Source organism: Pleuronectes platessa, chromosome 4 (genome assembly GCF_947347685.1).
Source record: "Pleuronectes platessa chromosome 4, fPlePla1.1, whole genome shotgun sequence".
Taxonomy (NCBI): domain Eukaryota; kingdom Metazoa; phylum Chordata; class Actinopteri; order Pleuronectiformes; family Pleuronectidae; genus Pleuronectes; species Pleuronectes platessa.
Genome location: NC_070629.1, coordinates 15,852,985 through 15,873,397, shown reverse-complemented (window position 1 = coordinate 15,873,397; position 20,413 = coordinate 15,852,985). Strand labels below are relative to the sequence as shown.

General features: G+C 41.3%; 1 protein-coding gene across 4 annotated transcripts in view; it reads left to right on the top strand.

Annotated features, from left to right (window-relative positions):
• The first annotated feature begins 14,306 nt into the window (after nt 1–14,306).
• Nucleotides 14,307–20,413, top strand: part of mef2cb (myocyte enhancer factor 2cb) — a 64,799-nt gene continuing 58,692 nt past the window's right edge. Inside the window, exon 1 of one of the 4 annotated variants that reach the window (XM_053420871.1) lies at nt 14,307–14,421. The gene's annotated coding sequence lies outside the window, so the exon portion shown is untranslated. Of the gene's footprint in view, nt 14,422–16,913; nt 17,208–20,413 lie in introns of those variants that run through there. The other 3 variants (XM_053420874.1, XM_053420872.1, XM_053420870.1) reach the window with 3 other exon arrangements.

Here is a 20,413-nt window from a genome sequence, read left to right as displayed (position 1 = left end):
CACAAAACACCCGATAGTACTTAGTTCAGAATAACTGGTCGAGCTGTAAGATGCTGAGCTACTGAGCCTTGTTCCTCCAGAGAACTCAGGTTGGCTGCTTTCATTGTTAAGAAAGAAATGTATTGTTAAAAGATAGAATGCAACCACCGAAGGCTACTTCTAATTAAAATAATAGCAATAATCCAGTCGGATGTGATCATGATCTGTCTGCAGTGCCAGGGCGTAACGGATCCAGAGACAGGCCTCTCCATCATGCTTTGCTTTTCTCTCTGGCAGATTTGACAGCTCCACGCCTCAACTAGATTAGCAAATTATACAAATGCAAGGGTGGCAAGGTGTAATTGAAGATGGCAAAAGGGCTGATTGGGAGACGTTTAAATGATTGTTCTCCAACGTTCAACACGGAGGGCGTGAGGCAGAGGCCACGGAGAGAAACGCAAGCCATCACTGCTCCTGACAGGTGGATGACAACTCTCTCTCTCTCTCTCTCTCTCTCTCTTTCCCTGTCAACCTTTACATACAGTGTCAGCAAATGCATGTGCAATATGGGCTCACTGTGTTCAGGTCCGTGTATAAGCTTGTTTTTGGGAGCGTGTCTTTGCCTCTCGCAGACTTCCTTAGTCAGAGCCACCACAGAGCAGGGAAGATTTATATCACACACATTACAGCGCTACCACCATGACAGCATCTACTGGAAGACCCAAGACACCTTTTAATGAACACACTCATTTTAGAAATATCACACTGTACTCTGAAATATAAATCGGGAAATGAAGACGCTGCAGTGGAGGGAAGAAATGGCCTGATACATGGATACACCTCTTTATTTAGTTGAATTCAGTAATTGAATTGAGGCTTTTACTCGGGGAGGGGGGGACCCGAGGTAGAGCAGGTCATCCACAAACCAGAAGGCCGGCAGTTCGATCCCCATCACCCCCATTTCCAATGTCGAATCATCCTTGGGCAAAATACTGAACGCCTGTGCCGGTAGTGCGAGTAATGGGTGTAAGAGAAAGTGCTTCTCATAGATACACAGTATGAATGTGTGTGGACCAGATCATTTACTTCTTTTAAAAAGGAATATATCTATTTGGATATATAACCAATTGTGCATTTTTGTGCAGAAATTTCCAACAGTGACTTCCTTGAAATTCTTTCTTCTTGAAGTTCCCACTTCCAGTCCCTTGCCTGCGTGGCAGTCATACAGTACGTGCCAAAATAAAACAACTGACATATCACTTTTTCCTCTCAGAGTTGTGTTCTGTCATGTTAAATGCAGTTGACAGAGGAGCCAGGCAACACCCTAAACCTCTGGCCTGAGACTTTGTTTTCCCTGGGCACCACAGTACTGTACTCCCTCAAGCTTCCCTGTGCTTCAGGCTGCGGCTGCTTCACTTTACCCTCTCATGTCGTTTGTTTGACAGAACAGTGTGTTACACTCGTCTGTCATGATCTCAAAGGGTGACGCAAACGTATGGATCTAACACAACCGGATATCACTGCACTTACACTTGCATGGTGTGCGCGAGACGGGAATATAATTTTATCATATATCATTCTGATCTAGTAACATTATAATACCAGTGATAAATCATGTTACTAATTAGACCTATGAATTGGTTTCTCGATTCAATTTGAACCCTTTAAAAAAAATAGGTTATGCTCTTCGCAGCACATGCCTCTGTGTTTGAGTTTTACCAAAGACCCCAAACCTATCTGTGCATTTTGTGTCAAGTCAGCAAATGTACTTTTAGACTGAGGTGCAGACTGTTTATAACCATTTATTCCTAGTTGGCCCATTGAAGAAAAGCCACAATGATCCCTGAAAATGTAAAATGTAATTCTTGGATATTGATGTTGATGAATTTACTTGTGAATACCTACTTAACTAAACACTTACATAACACCTACAAAAAGGTTACAAACTAATACATATACAAGACTTGACAGACAGACAAGATATTTTGTATTTTTGTAATCACATGAACACACTCAAAAGTGAAAAAAAACTCATCGGTCTTGAAAAATAGGATTATTTCAAGAGACTGATATTTCTTTTATCCATCAGGTTTTACTTATGTACTTTAAATTTCAATAACTTGTAACAATTTATGTTCAGCACAGTTAAATGCATTGATGTCACAAACATATATAATAGTCTGATTCATCAAGCTTAGTATGAACTCCTCATGAGTTGATGCCATATATAGCTTTACTTTGAAAAACACACTAATAGGCAATTTCTTGCTTGGCGTGCTTTCAAAGGAAGTCAGGATCATATATTGAGTTAATATGGCCTTATTGAATGTGCTAGTGTGTAGTTAAGTTGGGTTCAAATGGGATCACAAGTTTATCACTGTCTCAGTTCCTATTGGTTGTCATATCAAATCGTCTGCGGTGGAGGTTTACTCAGGGGTGAGAGCACTCAAAGAGCAATATGAGGAGAAAATGAGTTAAATCATTGAGATTTAATTGAATGATGTGGTGGCACTGTATCTAAGTCCACGATTAAAACTTGAAGCATGAATATTAATCAAGTGCTCATTTTTTCTGGTATTTTGAGTTTGCTCCAATCTACTCATGGAAGCTTATGAGATGTGGCAAATCAGGAAGTCATCCAATTTTTTTTTTTTGCTCTTTCTTACTCTTTAGCTAATATCTTTGACGTCCTCCCCTGAATTGTAGATATGGGACTGACGTTTCAATTGGACCGCCCGTCACTTTAAAGATGGTGCCTCGGGCCGCAGCTTGAATCACAATAAGAGGAGGAGAGGCTGGCTTTTGCTGCCACTCAAAATCCTCTTGTAATTTCACAAAGCACCATATCATAGATGTTTAATTATTTTTTATTATATTCATATGCAGCTAATATACAGTATTTGGTCCATAGTTACATCAGCCATCCATCCCAATTTGCACTCTGTACAAAGAAAGAAAGAAACCCGAGAGAGATTTATGTGGAGGTTAGAGTGAACACAGAGCAGTGAGTGCAAGGGTAAGTGCTTCACTTTGTTACCATGGACACCTGAAAATGCTTTCTGTGATTCTCTTTTTTTCCAGCGCAGGAGAGGATGAACAGACTGGGAAGCAGAAGGAGAAAAAATATGTTGGTTAGACCTGGATTTCATTCGGTCTAATTCATGATTAGACAGATTGTGTGTGAACATAATTTACTTTGCGTCAATTTATGGGAGTGAATACATACGTGTGTGTTTGATTTATTCTGTAAATGTTTGATACTCGTCAGGGAATTTACTTTTCCTGTACATCTGTCCTTTAGGAAAAATGTCAGACTGGGCTTACAGAAGGAACAGTGTGGGATAAAGACTCAGCCATGGCACCAGTCATAATCCACCCTTCAAAAGAGCCAGATGGAGAGGGTAAGGTTTCAGTCCAAATATTGTTCTTGGATTGAGGTGTGTGCTCGCTCTCTCACTCTCGTGCTCTCTCAATCTCTCACTGTCGTTGTCTCTCTCAATCTTTCTCTCTCAAACTCTTGTACTCTGCAGCTCTCTCTCCAACCCTCCTCCTGCTGTGTTTTATCAGATCCTTTCAGAGGGGGGCCTCTTATAAAACCAACACCGCTCATCAGGACAGAGCTCCAGAGGACCAGTCCGGTCAAACCTGGTTAATCTAACTATGGTCCAGGTTGGGTTTAGGCTTGTGCATGGTATTTATCAAGCACATCAGATTGGGAGTGCTGATTTAAAGTCAGCATTTCAAATCCTTTTAACTGAGAGTGATTCGTGATGAAAAATGGGGGGTTAAAGGGGGACCTGAGCAGTGGTCCTAAATCAGCAGTCTTACCCCGAGACGCTTGATAAACATACAGCCCCGGGGGTTTGTGTCTGGGCTGGTGGGACTGTGGGGCAGAAAGGTATGTGCTTAGTGGTGATTGTGCGCCGCGGCCTCCCCTCATTCTCCGAGGCCGAACACACACAGAGCGACCTTGTGTGGAGCGGAGGGCTGGGCAGACACGCTGAAGTCAGCTCACGCCATGCACTGCACTGTGGGCGAAAGAAGAAACGATCCCTCTGGGTTATGCATGCAAATATTCAGCAGAAAAGGCCACGGTTTTCTGCATATTATCATTTAAAAAGAAACCCAGAAAACGTACATACATGCCTGTATTCGTACGAGTGATTCTCATAGGCATCAGCTCCGAGCCAGACTGTAGGCTCGTCCCAGACTACTGTAGAGTTGTTTTGAAAGCACTCATAAATCCACCCAGAGTTACATAAACCTGTCAGTGGGTTCATTACGATAATTACTTTAATTTTCTGTTGATGATTTAAGGATAAAGCAACAGGAGAAAAAAAAGAAAGAAAATAAAACAAAGTGAAACAAGTTTTCAGAGAGGACGCCACGGCACGTTTCCTGCTGAGCGCCCGTCACCTCTCAGCTGACAGGACCCTTTGTATTTCACCACTGGCATGGCCTACAGTGTAGTGAGCCACAGATGCACCCTAGGCATGCACCAGAATACACATGTGTGCACTAATGAGTGAATTCCGAACTTACAATGCACATGCATGAACACACGCATAAACGCAAGGGCTAGACAAAAATCCCTTAACCCAGAACAAACAAGTGTGTATTTGGACTGGCTGGTCCTTGTTTGATTTAAGTTTACTGACTGTACTGCAGCCATTGTGGTTTTTGAGGTCGACAGACTGCCACGCTGCTTTTTCCCCCCTCTTGACCCTGCCACACTCGTACCCTGCCATAAAAAGACAACCAGGCTTTAGTCCTCTGTCCCTCCACTTGGTCCCTCCACAGCACCATTAAAAAAAGGTAGAAACTGCTATAATGCCCTCAAATGCCAGGCCCCTACTGGCAGGGCAGCGTACTCAGAAGAAGCCCTCTGCCAAAATACACAAGCCAGTAAATTAACCCCGCTCAACGTGGATATGTCTGCACATGCAAATGGCTGCGTATTGTTCAAGCTCTCTGGTGATAAAAAGCAATAACGTGTCTCTGCGGCCGTAACACAGATGATATCACCGTGGTAAAGTTGCTTTGATCACGACACCAAATCTTTCCCTCATCTGGCGCTGTCATAATTACATGAACTCCCACCGACATCCATCAACCACGCCCCACCCCCACCCAAAAAGACGACTGAATTCCTGTCAATGAGGTCATAGCAGAAAATAAAAGGGAGACAGACGCAGACGCCTAAATGTATAAGTGTACAGGTAGTCATGGTGACAGGATTTTCCAAGAATAAACAGATTAGTTAATTATCTGTGCCCAGAAACATGTAAACAATACAACCAGATCAATACAAAATATATTTCACCGTCACAAGGGTGTGAATACGTATCGTCAAGGGAACACCATAGTTTTATCTCCTGTAAAGGTGGATTTCATCTTTTGGATGCATTCTGGGAAATACCAGTCAGCTGTTTTAACTCCTCTTTCCTTTAAATCATTAATCTCAACATTAGCTAATTTGTTGATTTAAGAGGGGTATATATAAAATACTTATTTAAATGTGTCATTCAGTGTTATTATATTGGATTTTGACATCAGGTATAAGGACCTGTCTGGAACGCGCTTGATTAAAAATGTCAATTAAACCTGTGCCACCTCCACAACAGTCTAATGTGCAAACAGTCACTGAGGATATTATGATTTAAACTCACATTCTTCTGAATGTATCATTAAGAGGGAGAAATGTCTCATAAAACTTTCCTCCTGCATGATTTTTATCAGGTTTTAAATGAGAAACATTTCCTGAACATTATGGTTCTTTGGATAAAAAACAAGACTGTGGGTGGATTTGAGTCATAGTTATACTCATTTAAATGAGCTTATAATTACCAAATTATAGGTGTATACCACTGCACCTGGTATTTTGACATTTGACAAGATGCTATCAATGCCATGTTAATCTCTTCCAGTGGATAATTTACTTATGATTCACATATATTAAGCTGATGCGGGTTATGACACAGATAACATTGTTTGTTACAGCAAAGTTTATTTAATATGTTTTACCCTAGGTCACCGCATTAGAGAAATAATAATGTTTGAATGAGCTTTTAATCTTGGAATGTCGATAACACAAAGTCTGAGATCTGGCTCGTTTATATAGCTGTGCGTATTTTTTTGAAATGCCTATAGAAAGGTTAAAGAAACACATTTGAAGTTTGTGTTAAGGTTGGATATTAACTGTCGTTCGACTAATGAGAAGAATGTCGCCTACACAGTTTCAAGTTGTGGTGTGTGAAGGGGGAAAAGGGAGGGGAGGGGTTGGTCTTTTTTTGCCCCTGTGAAGATGGCGGCATTCTTGGGGGGGCACTAATCCAGGGCATATATGCCAGTGCTGACAAAGGTCTGGGGTGTGTGTGTGTGTGTGTGTGTGTGTGTGTGTGTGTGTGTGTGTGTCTGTGTGTGTGTGTGTGTGTGTGTGTTTGGGGGGGGGTTGTCACCGATCCCTCGGAAGGCTAAATTTACTCAGGAGTGATGGGGACAGGTGGATTCAGCTGGGACAGAGCGGTGGGGGTGGCGGTGCCGATGGGGGGTTATTGGAAAGAACTAAACCTGATTTCAGTTCAGACGGAGATCGGGGGGAAAACACACAAACCCATTTCGGGGGTTTCTATTCAAAGCCAGCTGGTCTGGCTTTATCACATGTAGGACATTTATTTCAGGCAGTTTTGTTTCTTTTTTCGTTCAACTGTCTCTTTTGTTTTCATTTCTTTATATATTTTTTTAATTTTAGAACCTGTTTGATTGAATCGGGCCTCAGCTGGTGCTGCAGGGTGTAACTTCCTGGGGAAGCGGAGAAACGGCACGGGTGAGTTTTTCTCTCTACACCTTTATTCCCTTCCTTTCCCTCCCCCTCCTATGAATCTCACTCTGTCAGTGGAAAACCTGTCTCCGTCAGGATTTTCTAAACGCACTCCGAACAGTGGGTCATGACATGTTTAACAGATTAAGCCATAATTTTGATATTTGAGCTGCTCAGTTTGAATTCAGCAGAAATTTATTTTGAAGTGCAGTTGCCTAATTGTTTCATTATACCCTGGCTGGATTTAGTGAATGATGCCTTTGTAATGTCACCAAATACAGAAACAGTTATTCCGCGAGGCTAAAAACTACATTTAATTGGTGTTTACTTTGACTTTTTCCTGCTCTTGACAAAGTAAAAAGACACCAGAGACACTGGAACACAGCTGAAGGAGGAATCAGGTCCCTGCTGCCGACAGTCACCTCTGCTGAGCTCTTAGGGAATAGCGGATTGAGCATCCTACATTTTTTCTTTTTTAAGTCTACATTTTATGTCTTGGAGGAGAGACAAATGGTTTAAGTCACCTCGGTGGAGTTTATTGTGTTGTTTCTCTGCTTCTAATTCTTCACAGTCAGTTTAGGTTACTGGTACTTTCGAGGGTAATTGCTCAGAACGTCTCATTGCCCAATCTGGAATTATCAGTGAGAGAAAAGAGCATAGCCTTCACATGCTGTTTGGTTTAGAAATGACTCATTCCCTCAAGGTAAGCTACCTTAGTGGCAAATACACACTTCAGTGAGGCACGCCGCACGTTTCAATGGCTAAGACAAACTGTGCAAAACTTTAAAAACAGGTGAGAAACTTTTATCATATCACAAAGAGGGCCTCACAATTATTATGATAAAATATTTCTACTGTCGGGCAATAGTCCCAAACCCAACTGGTGGAATTTAATACTAAACCAAAGGCTTTCTTTAGGTTTAACGAGCAGTGAATGACTCTGTTGGATATTTTCCACTGACATTTTATTTAAAAAATTAAAAAATGTAGTCTTTTGATAAGAGAGGGGAAGTGCTATTATTCCTGAATTTGATTCATTATTTCCATAAAATGTTACAATATGATTTTATTTCAGATAAAATATATGTATTCCTAATTCAAATACAATTAACACTTTAAGGCATTTAATTGCATCCTTTCTCATCAAACTACAAACAAAACTGTAACAAGCAAAAATATAGGCAGATAATGGATAAAAAAAAAGAAAAGAGAGACATCTCTTAGATGAGACACCGTTATATAACACCATGATGAGAGTTACTGTCCGTAACCCAAAGAGGCCAAACCTGGGGAACTTTGACCCAGTTTACAGGAACCGCTCAGTCCAGCACTTACCAGCTTTCTGCCCCTGAATTCCACGGCTTTGATGGTCAACGGAGTTGAGGAAACACGTTGTTTTTGTTCTCTGTCGGGAGGCGAGCGCTCTTACGCAGTTTGCTCTCTGCCTTTGAAATTCACCTCATCCTGTCACTTCACCTTCACCCTGCGCCATGCACTTCATTGTGGCTGTTTCTTTATGCACCACAAACAGTGGGACGTTTGGGAATGTGTGTGTATCTTCAGTGGAGATATCTGATGTGAATGTAGATTAAGTCAAATTATAGTCATAGTTTCTGACTCTCACACGTTTAATGTCCGTCTTGATACAAAAGCTAAATCTTGTGTTCACTGATTGCTCTAGCTTATTGATTCAGTGCAGATATGCTGTTTTTCTTTTTTTTACATTATTAGTGTAAATTAGTAGGAAGGTTAAGATGAGGAAAATAAGTCATTTGTTAGTTTTTTTCTGTAATAGCTGCTAACAGAGAGCAAAGCAGTAGTTAGGGTAGCCGTTAGTTTCCATGGTTATGTGGTGGGCACCACAGATCCATATGCTCTTGAGTTACTGAAGATGCCCTGTTTTGCTGTAGAAAGAGCATTTCATTTCTTAAAGAAATTATAACTGAACCGAGACCTATTTCACATATGGAGGCAGTTTCGATTGCGATGGCATGGAAAGCAAAAGTATCTTTATTCTGCTATAATGCCTTCCAGTAAAGGCACAGTCATTTTGCTCTTATTTTTCCTTTTCTTTCTCTTCTATCGTCTTTATTATATAATTTTGGATGATTTCCAGCAGCAGTCTGGCCTCCTGTCTGAAAACTCTCTTTCCATCTACCCCCCTGAGCACCTCCGAGGCCAGAAAACAGTATGACGCTCCGCCGCCACTGTACAACGCCTGTGTGCTGGGGCCGCCTAAATCTACAAAACATGAGTGCTGGCGCGAGGCAGCTCTTTTGATCTGCAGCTAATCTCAGTTGCCTGCCTCCCCTCTGATCATGTCTGAATAAGAATGAGTCTGGGGGGGGGGGAGATCCTGGAGGCACAAAGAGCTTTAGACTTGCCGCTCATCTGCTGAGCTCTGCCGTGCAACACGGGCCTGCGCCGATGGTCGCTAGGCCTCGCTATCAAACATAAGCGCTGGGGAACCCTCTGATAGACAAACATTATGCTCCACTCCACTTGCTTTTCTTCACAGCGAGATGCTATCAGCTACTTGTTAGGAGTGTGGGAGAAGTTGCACAGCCATGCTGAGTGATCTTTAATTGTCAGGGGAATTGGTTGAGGTCAACATCAGCAGAGGGGACTTCTGCTGTGTAATGGTTTCTATGGGAATCGGAAAAAGTGATTGTCTACTGTAATACAGGTTAGACACCTGTCACTCAAACATATTCGGTGAAACTCATCATCAGTAAAAGACTGCAAAAAATGTGATAGACTAAAATAGTGGGAGGAAAAAGAACTGTCATCTGATGTTGTTGATGCTGTTTCTCAACCTGGACAGATCTTTGTGTAATCTGATCCCTGATCTGAAAGAAATGGGAACCACTGCTGGTAAAGAATTATGGATATTTCATATAGAAACTTCTTCCTTGAGCTGCAAGTTATTTAAGATAGGATTCATGTGGAAGTTTATTTTCAGCAACTGCTAAATAAAGTAACATATTGTAAAAAGATCATATTATAATCTGTACCTTAAGATATTGATCATGGAATTTGTTCAGATGCAGTTATTCAGTTCTATTGGGTTCTATTACCACATATCTAACTGTGTTACAGTTAGGCTTTGGATCCATTTCATGGAACACCGGGGGGCCCCTCTTGAATAGAGACCCAAAACATACTTTGTCATGTCCCCTGTGTGGACGAAATTAAAGAAAGTGCGGTGTGATTTTTTTTTATCACTTTGGTGATGTTGCAGTAGTTCATAGGAATCATTAAGAGAAAATTAGTTTCTCTTTTTTTATTTGAGTACATGATGTAAAAGAGAAAGTGTGTGCAATTACCCTTGCTAGAGTAGAGGGACTTTACAGGGAGAGAGGACTAGTAGAGAAAAGTGTCAGGGAATATAATAAAGCATGGAAGAAATAAAAAAAAAAAAAAAAAATCTAGTCAATGTTTGCTCGCATGTGGGATGATTACTGATACTGAATGTTATTATATTATCCAAAATGATAAAATAAATATTGGTTAAACTTTGTATGTGTCGATACATCCATACTCTGCAATGTAAAACTTATAGTATTGTGCAAGGAGGGAGGCAGAGCTCCCCTGCAGGCAGCACATTTAGTTACACAATGGGATTTTTATACGTAGCAGGTGTCACACTTCATCTTCCATACTTTCATGACATAGATCACATTAAAACATTTTGATTCTAGAATCCATATTTACATCTTCATATAGTTTATAACTCTGCAGACATCTGCATTATCTGATAGAAAACAGACACTTTTCTAAATATATAAATGCTTTTTGGATGTTTGTCTTATGCACAGGATTTGTTTAATAAACAATAATAAATGAAAGGAGGCACAGACTGATATTTAAACTGTATCAATTATAGAGTATTATTAATATTCCCAATAAAACATCTATCTTAATTTTTACTTAAAGTTAGTAAATCTCATCTTGACAAAAAGGTGCATTAAAAAGTTGTTAAAGTTTTTAGCAGTATGATCAGTTTGGCTTCCTCAGCAGGCACCAGGTAGGTGTAGGTATGAGTGCACATGTATCTGGAAGTGTGTGCATGTGTCTACATGTACTCATACATACTTTAAACATGGTAGTATAACAAAGTGAAGAAGCAACAGGTCTGATCAACAGCTCACCCGTCGGCGCTGTCACACAGTCACAGGACCATGGGGCTTTTCCTATGATGTAACTGGAGCATCCGGCAGAACAAAGGCAGAGCTTGTTGTTCAGCTTGTGGCTCATCCATAATGCATACAAGGTGCACAGACAGAATAGTGTTGGTTAAACATGACACATGCAAATCACCGGTGATGCCTCTCGTTTGACACCGCTCGGTAAGGGGCCGTTATGTGGCCATTACGGTTTCAGTCGGCCCTCTTGTTATTCCTGAGCTCGACTCTGCTTTGTGTGGCTTTGATCCAGGAGGGTGCTGTTCTGAAAGTTAACCGTGAGGACGAGGAAGTGTGTGAAATGGTACAGTGAGTTTCAAGCTCGCCAGATCCGGTTAATGGCCAAGCCACACAGAAAAACTGTGTTATGGAAATGAACGCTCTTTATGGCTTCACTGAAAAATTAGTCAGACCATTACGGAACACAGCTGCTAATGATAAGCAGACATAGCAGCGTTCTGATCAGAGCGGTGATAAATAAAATGACTGCAGTGGCTTTATGTTTATGAGATATGTGGGATCATTTAATGTCCAAACTGTGCAGATAAAAATCAGCTGATGGTGGAGGGATGTCTTTAGTTTGTTTAAGCGACAGATGAAATGCCTGCAGTTAATATGCTGTCATTCCAGGACTAGATTACATCGTTGGATGCAATTTTTGCAGCAACATGTTTAGTTAAACCATATCAAATTATATTTATATACCATATTTGTGTGAAGGCAATTACCACAAGTTGCTATAGTACATACTACTGCTTTCTTTCACTGGTAGAATTATCAAGGTAATATTGCATGCAAGCTAAATTTAGAATGCAGACTGGAACCTTCATATTACAAAAGTTAATTTGAGTATACAAATAAATACTTCCCTCAGAGTCATGATATCTTTGTTTTAGATATTTTGTAATATGAGGACATTTGATTTCAGTTAATTAAAAGATTTTCTCACCTTTGCTCCTCTAATTATATTTTACAGTGGTACGATACATGTGACTATAATTACTAATGATATGGCCCCCTGAATTTCATTATAAACCTTATTAATAAGGAGCTCCATCATCATGTGTAATATCTCGCTTTGGATGACTTAAAAAAAAAGTACGAGCGCAGATCGACAGGGAAATATCTCTCATCTCTCCGGTGTGAGGTGACTTCTGAGGCTGCTGTGTTTTACCTCAGAACCAAACCCAGATGTTCAGACTGATCGAGTCCTGTACAATGTGGTTATGATCTGTTAACATGAACATAGAATTACTGAAATGTAGATGGGTTCAAATGTGTTTTATATAGATTACATATAAAAGTTGCAGTCGCGTATAACGCACTCCAGCAGTTTTAGTCACTTGCAGTAATGATGGATGACATTTTGTTACATGTTGATCTGATTGACCATGGCCTTTAAATAATGGGAATTGTCCATATATTACTGATATGGATTAATTTCTCCCTTTAACTAAATATGTGCCTGCTATATTCAATAATAAACTTAAAAATGAAAGTAATTTCACAGAGATTTACAGTGTTATTTTACAGTTAGTTTTTTTTCTTAATTAATTGTTAATGTCATTGAATACTGTAAATTACTTTTTTGCCAGATTTTCTTACTATTTTTCTTTAATGTGTACATAACCATAGGCTTTTCCACCATACATTATAGATGGAAAATATATACCTTCAGTCATAATTTAAAACATAATACATTCTTGAATCAAACTGTTGATGCTGCCTTCTAACAATCATATTGATCTAGCTATGAAACGGACTTACACACAAACACCTACGCACACATACACATGTGCGGGAGTAAGATCTATAGATCCCCAGCTGCGCCTGTGAGTAAAACTGGCCTGCAGGTCTTTCCGTGCCCCCTGCGAAGACTTTGGTCGTCAAATCATGAAGCATCTATCTGGCGTCAAAACACCAAATACCTCTTGGAATCATCAGGGAAGAGTGACTGTGAAAGAAGTGTTAAATACCAAATAAAGATGGAAACATGCTCAGACATATCTGACGCGCAACAAATGCTCCGTGTGTCTCGCAGTGCCTCAGTAATAGCTGGCTAATTCTCAGGAGCAGCGTGGCAGCGTGCTTGACAACATCATCTACTCTGACAGGCAGATTTTGTTTTCACGTGAACATGATCGACAACAGATTGCACTGAGCCCCGGCTGTTCCTGTTTGCCCTGGAAATGTGTTTGTTTTTATCTTTTGCTTGAGAGAGACATTCCTTTCTTTCTCCCTCAAAAAAAAAAAGAACACATTTTCAGGCGAGCTGTTCTTTATGTGTGTGTGTGTGTGTGTGTGTGTGTGTGTGTGTGTGTTTGTGTGTGTGTGTGTGTGTGTGACAAATGCTGTGAAGTGACTGCCAGGAGAGGCTTAAGAAACAATCCAAGCAAGATCAATATCAGCAAACCGCACTTATGTGTTTGACTTAACATCCAGTCGCAGTTTCCCTCTCCTCTTTTCATGCACGGCTGATGCCAAACCTCTCAAAATTGCATTTACCCAAAAGCCTAAAGTGTGTGTATACACAGTGCAACATATTTGAAATTACATAATTGTTTTGGCAAACTGTTGATTTTGCTCCACCGGGCTTTGATGACACTGTCAACCCACACTTAAACACACACGCACATCCATACACATGCACATACACACACACACCTCAAATCACAAGTTCGGCATTGCTTGTACTGGGAGTGGGAGGGAAGGACAATGGCTAATGAGTTAGGAAAGTTTCAGAAGGCAAGAAACTAATAATCTAGTTTGTTCTAATTAAGGAGAAAATGCTTTGGCTCAAGATAACACAAAAATCCAATCCTACAACACACGCAACTCCAAATTAACTTCAACACACTGACTTTACACAAATGTGATGTCTGGCTATGTTACTTTGACCTCTTTCTAAGGTCCCTACGTTAAGCTGTAGACCCCCACTCACGAGAGCAGAGCATACTGTAGAGCAGGGCCTCCCTACTTTGCATTGAATATGCGAGCTCAGAATGAGGCTGTTAGTGCGCCTTCACTATAACTTTATCCCTGTAGACGAGTGAGACAGTCGTTTATGAATATGCATGAGCCAGTGTTTGCCTCGTTTAATGATTTTTTTTCACCATTAGAATGTATTCAATCCACCTCCCCCCATTTACTTCTCTGTATTTCATATTTCACATGGCTGTTGAGCACACACACACACACACACACACACACACACACACACACACACACACACACACACCGAACTGTACATACACAAACTACTTCCAGGTTCTCTCCTGACGTCCTTCTTATTCTCTCCCCCCCCCCCAGGTGCCAACCAAACACAACCTCAAGCATCGTGAATGCTGAAAAAGACCTCTATACGATGAACTACTGACAGCACAGTGAAGCTACAGGACTGAGGAGCACTGACGGCAGACGAAAGGAACCTTGAATGTGGTACGTACTGTCACACATGGAACCCATAGGTGTTCATATGTCAGTTGGAGACTTAATGCAATTGCCAATGGCACATGATAAGACGTCTAAAGGAGGGACTGTTTCTATTAAGGGTGGCGCATCTGTACGTTTCTTTCAAGGATCTGATATGTGACTCCATCGATGACTGCCATGTTGCATTCATGAACCCACTGTTTCTAACAGACTTGCACCCTATTGATTATCACGGAGGTCTGGGGGCCAGAGGAAAGGCTATTAAAGATTAAAGGGTCAGGTGATGTGAAGGTGGTATCCCGAGTCATCAGATACCAGCGGCTTCAGTTACAGCCTGTAATGTTTGCCTGTCAAGCAGATTAGCCAGCTTGATTTATTTATTAACTGATTTCATGTCCCTCCATTTCCCACCTCAAATGACTGCGGAGTGACAGGGCGGGCAGCTGCCTTCATGGCTGAGGCTTCACAGGTGAACTTAAGGGGAAGGGGAAGATTGCTTGGTGTCTACCTACAGTTTACACAGTCTAGTGAAAGGCATGTTCGGCTAAGACCAGGGAAACTTTGAGGAAAATGATTTTCTATGTATTCACATATTGATAAAAAAAGAGTGGATGATGCTAATTTAATGAAGGTAAGGATACTGGTAAAACCAAACACCACCTGTTCACTAAGACCTTAGGCCTCAGTTAACGCTCCACCCTGCCATTAGTGCTGAAGTCTATTTCTGTCCTTGTTTAGTGTGAATTACTTTTTTATCTGTGTCCGTACTGACTGTCTAAAGCGCCCTAGGGTCTCTTGAAAGGCGTTTTATTTATTAAATTATTAATATTATTACTGTGAACACAGAAGAAATTAAAAAATATAATCAATGATGTGTGGCCTTGCTTTAATCTAGAGAGCTAACAGTAGGAATCACTTTAATGTGCAGTTTACTGAATCAGGAATCATGGTTGGATGTTGGACATATAATTGGCACCTCTGTGAAAAGTAAGATTAAAAAAATATCCTAGATCTGCCACCGTACAAGTGACAGTGTGAGACTTTAACCATCCCCCCAAAAATGCTAAAGAACTTTTAAAACTGATGTTAATCAAAATCTGGGATTATATATTTTCTATTTACGAAGATGGATTCATGAAAACCCAAGAGTGGGACCTGATGGTGTATCAGATTATAACAGGCTTCATTCAAGACAGCCATTAAATGTTCTCTAAAACGATACATCCCCCCGTATAATGTGAGTATAATACAACTGTGGTATTACAAGGCTTATCAGGCGACACATCTCTGTACAAAAAGCCATCGCGCTGCCTGTCTGCTTCTTATCTGAAGTGGCAAACTTGCTCTTCTAATTGTTGCCTTCACACTAATAGAGTGGATGTTTTGAAATCATTTGGTTGGATGGATAAAGGCCTGGTAATTCCCCCATGCTCACTGTCTGTGTCAGCCCTTATCTATACTGGGGGAGATAGCTGGGTCCTGGAGAATGACTGGCAGCACGCATGCTGGAGGTGGAAGGTTTGTACAGACTCAAAATAAGAGGAGGCATCATTAATGCTGCACAGACATGGAGGAATGTGTTGCGGAATTGAATAGGCATATTATCAGGGGGTTATTGAACACGTAATGCAACAATTAGTCTTAACATCTCAAAGTGAGAGTGGTGCACATACAAGGTCTATGCAGCAAATTGGGTCAAGTTTGTTTCTACTTCAGGAGAAGGGGATTTTACTTTTCTGTGTTTTTCTCTGTTTTCATTGGGTCTGAAAACATCTTGAAAAAGTGTGATTTTCAGTTGGGACTGTCCGGGATAAAGTTGTTTCGAAGCATGCATGAAACAAAAAAGGGCCAAAACTATAAGATAAGTTTGTCAGCATGGATTTAGCCTTGCAGTCTAAAGTGGGCTGCAGACGTTTAACTTAACGTGGCGTGCGTTGCTCCATTAGGTAAAGCACACATTCCCCATCATCCTCCTCCTCCGCGCGCTCCGTCTCTCTGAGCAGTTAATTGTGCGTCCACTCTATCGGGACCGGCGCGATAATAACGCATTAAAGAGCCGTGCCTCTTTCATTAAAGTGGAGTTGGAAAATGTGAGCCCGCCCCCTTTCCAGGAGTCAAAAACGAGAGAGAAACAAGGAGAGGGAAGGGAGAAAGGGAGAGAATCGATTATTTCGCCTCGAAGTAGACGAGCGAAGGTTTAGGGGGGAAGCGACTCGGTCAGGGTTGTGTGGGAAGGGGCAGACACGAGCTCTCCAACATCAAACCCCGACTGCCTCCAGACGTCCAGCAGCAGCAGCAGCAGCGGGGCTTTACGCACAGCGCCACCGCTCCACGCCGCTCCAGTCCACCGGCACAGGGAGAGAGAGAGAGATAGGGAGAGAGAGAGAGAGAGAGACAGAGAGAGAGAGAGAGAGAGAGAGAGAGAGAGAGAGAGAGAGAGAGAGAGAGAGAGCAGGCGACGCGTCCTCGCCGCCTCCTGAGCAGACACTGTCCGATCAGAGAGAGAGAGAGAGAGATAGAGCGAGAGAGAGAGAGAGAGAGAGAGTTTCCTCTGACATTATAGAGAGACTCCTACCACGCACTGTAGGTTACTTTTTTTTTCTCCCCCTCCCGGCGACGTCCTCCGCTAAGTTGCGCTCCTGGATTTTAAGTGCGTCTTGGCGAAGTCCATCCTCATCCAGCAGCGGCGGCGAAACCCCTCCTGTCACTCGGCCGGAGCCAAACGACCGGCGCGGACCGGCGCTTGTTGTACCTCTCACTTCAACCCGGACACGATTTCACGCACAAACAAAGTAAGTACCGCGCACGCAACACTTCGCCGCCGACTCGCAGACATCCCCGGGACGCATCGCAGTCTGCACCGTGTTTATTTGTAATCATCCAAAGGATGAAACTTATGTGGACGGGTTTGGAGGGTGGGTCTATTTTTCGATGCGCGTTTGCCTCCTCAACAAAGTAAAGTAACTGTGTCCATCGATTTGTTGTGACCCTGATCGACTCATCCCGGTGACAATAGTGTGCCGGGGTATAATTACAGGCCGACACCAAATATCTGTTTAGGGTCAATAAGGAGAGTGGGGGTCTGCCTCGCGTTTTTAAGGTTGGAGTGGGAGTGCTGTGTCGACCTTGTGGAGCGTTCTCGTGTCCACATGCAGGCGCACAGCCCCAGAGCTGCAGCCCCTGAACAGGCTGCCCTCCTTCATATCACATGAGAAGCATGTTCTGATCTCCCGTGCTATGATGAAAAGTTCCACCAGTAGTTCAAAACGTAGAATTTAAACTGTATAGCATGTATTTATTTATTTTTGACCAGAAACTTAAAAAAACTCAGATAAAGGCAATGAAAAAAAATTGTTACGAAGTTTTAACATTTCAAATAATTTGCTGTGTTAAAGCAATAGAGTCAACAAACTCACTGTAATAGCTTTATTTTGTGGGTTCATAAGCAACTGTAATTATTTTCCATTACTTCGAATGCATTATACAAAGGTGCACTGATCACAATTGCCCTGCATTGATTTAAAATGAATCAGAAAAGCATGCATAAAGGTAACTTTCATAAATATATTAGAAAACAGAGAGTGGTGTAAATATTATAAATTTCCATACAAGAGTATAAAAGAGCACAGTACTTGAACGCTTATTCCTACAGAGACGCGGTGGTAACTGGACTGTAAATCAGTGTTTGGCGTGTTCAGGCTGAATTATACTTTCTTCTCAGTGACTTTGGGTCTGAGCTTGTTTAGACCTAATTCCACGACACTGAGGAGGAAGCATTTACTCTGGGACTTTAGTTCAGTGTCATGAGGCTCAAATGAACCTGTTGCAGTGAGAGGATTAATAACGACATCATAATTAACCTGTGACAACTTTCACAGGTTGCAGCTTCAGAAATAAAAAAGGAGATTTATTTGTTTTGAACTGAGGAGTTGATGTGAGGCCCTGTGATGAAATGTGCAGACGCACTAAGGAAGGTGATAAAATGTAAAATTACTACGCCACACTTAATTTTAATTTGGACCAATTGTGGCACTGACTAGGTTGTGTGCAATGCAACTCATGGTCATTAAAAATGAGTCTCGAAGTAAATCTCTATCATTTTATTGTGAATTTGTAAACATTAATTTTATCACTTAAATAAATTCTGTCCATTTTAATGTTGAAATAGCTTCAGTTTTTAAACTTGAAACTCTTATATCCAAATCTTTTTTTATTGAGATCTAAAAGAACTATTTAGATCCAAGAGAACTAAAAGCTATAAAATTTGAAATATGGTTTATTAGTGAGACATTTTGAAGGCACTCTGGAAAAGTACATTTTTAAGTGATAAAGTGTTGCTGTCTACTGCAGCATATCGACCTAATTTGTGACTCTGTGAAAAGCGTACTGCATACATTAAGTCATTTACTGCTTGATTGCATTTTATAGTTTTCTTTAAAAAAAAATACAGCCTTTATAAAGCACAGGCAATATTTAAGAGGCATTTTTCACATTTTAAGAGGGTGAAGTGTCCTGAGCATTGTTCCGCCACTTTTTTATAATCCATTATGCTGTTTTTATATGAGTTGTTTACTCATAAAAAAATTAAAAGCATATTAGTCTATTAAAGGATTTTACACATGGCCTTCCCTCTCCTACCCATCGTCAATGAAGTTGTTCTGTGTGGCCTGTCTGGCCTGTTGCTCTCTTGGGATTTAGCGTTAGGTTAATCCGCTCAGAGGAAGGTGAGCGCTCGCATGTGGACCTACGATTACACACAGAGGACTCTGTCAGCCAAGCTGTGTAATCTCAGAGACCCTGTGCAAACACGCACACACTCACATGCACACACGCGCATTTGCACGCAAACACACAGACACACACATGCATAAAGACAAAAGCATGGCGTGTCCCTTTCTCCCCATGTCTTTCTTTGAACGCACACAGTTTCACACACACACACACACACACACACACCCACACACACATACACACACACTGCGACACCCACACTCTCTGGCCTGCGCTGCCTTTATTTCTCTTATTCTCTTAAGACCTCTTCCTCTTGACAAATCATTTGGGATTTTGGGTGCTGATTCACAAAACCAACAGTGACAACACACTCTTACCCTTCTCACAGAGAGGGATTAGAAGGTCACGTGTCCCTGTGATTGGCCAGGGCATTGAGCCGATTGTCAGGGCACTTTGCTGTACACCAGGGGCTCAGTGAAGCTTTAGTTAAGTGAAGGAGAGGGACACACTGTGTGCCATGCTCAGCAGTATCCATGTGTTTTGATATCGGCTGAATAAAGAGTTGCTAATGTTTTTAATCGTGAATATAAATGTGTGAATACTTGGTTGCCCTGGCAGGCCAAGACTTGCATGACCAGAAAGAGTGAGTTAGGCTTCGAGTGCTGTAAAGACGTGTGCCATTAAGCTTGCGTCTTTAAAAAAACAGAAGGTGTAAAGTATACCTCTGTCCTGCCTCATTGCACAGACATTTCAAACTGTACAGAAGGCACGTTTCAAGATCCCCTCCTCATGGAAAGCCAGATCTATGAAAACATTTTTTTTTCTCTTAATGGAAACATCCGAAGCATTTACATTTAAGCAAATAATTCAGTATTTTTTTTCTTTCGCTAATGGTTTCAAATATTTTGAAAGGGGTTTGCAGAGTTTGCTCAGTAAAACACTCATTTGCAGATTGCAGGTTGGCAAGATCTGGAGGTAGATATTGAAGAAAGTGTAATTGGACTTCATGCCCTTTGGGTCAAACAGGGAGGTAATATAAGAGTCAATTGTAGGGAATCGTATTTACCTCCATATACGAAGCCTATAAACTGTCAGGAGACAACGCCTGGATTTCCTCTAAATAATATAGTTACTGTGGTTCTTATTATTTTATATACATTTTGGAGATGCACTTGAAATCCAAATGTGAAAAACCTAAGATAAGCTCTCTTCTGAGTAAATGCATCTGACAAATAATGTTGAACTGTTAAGTCATTTGTTAGAAAAA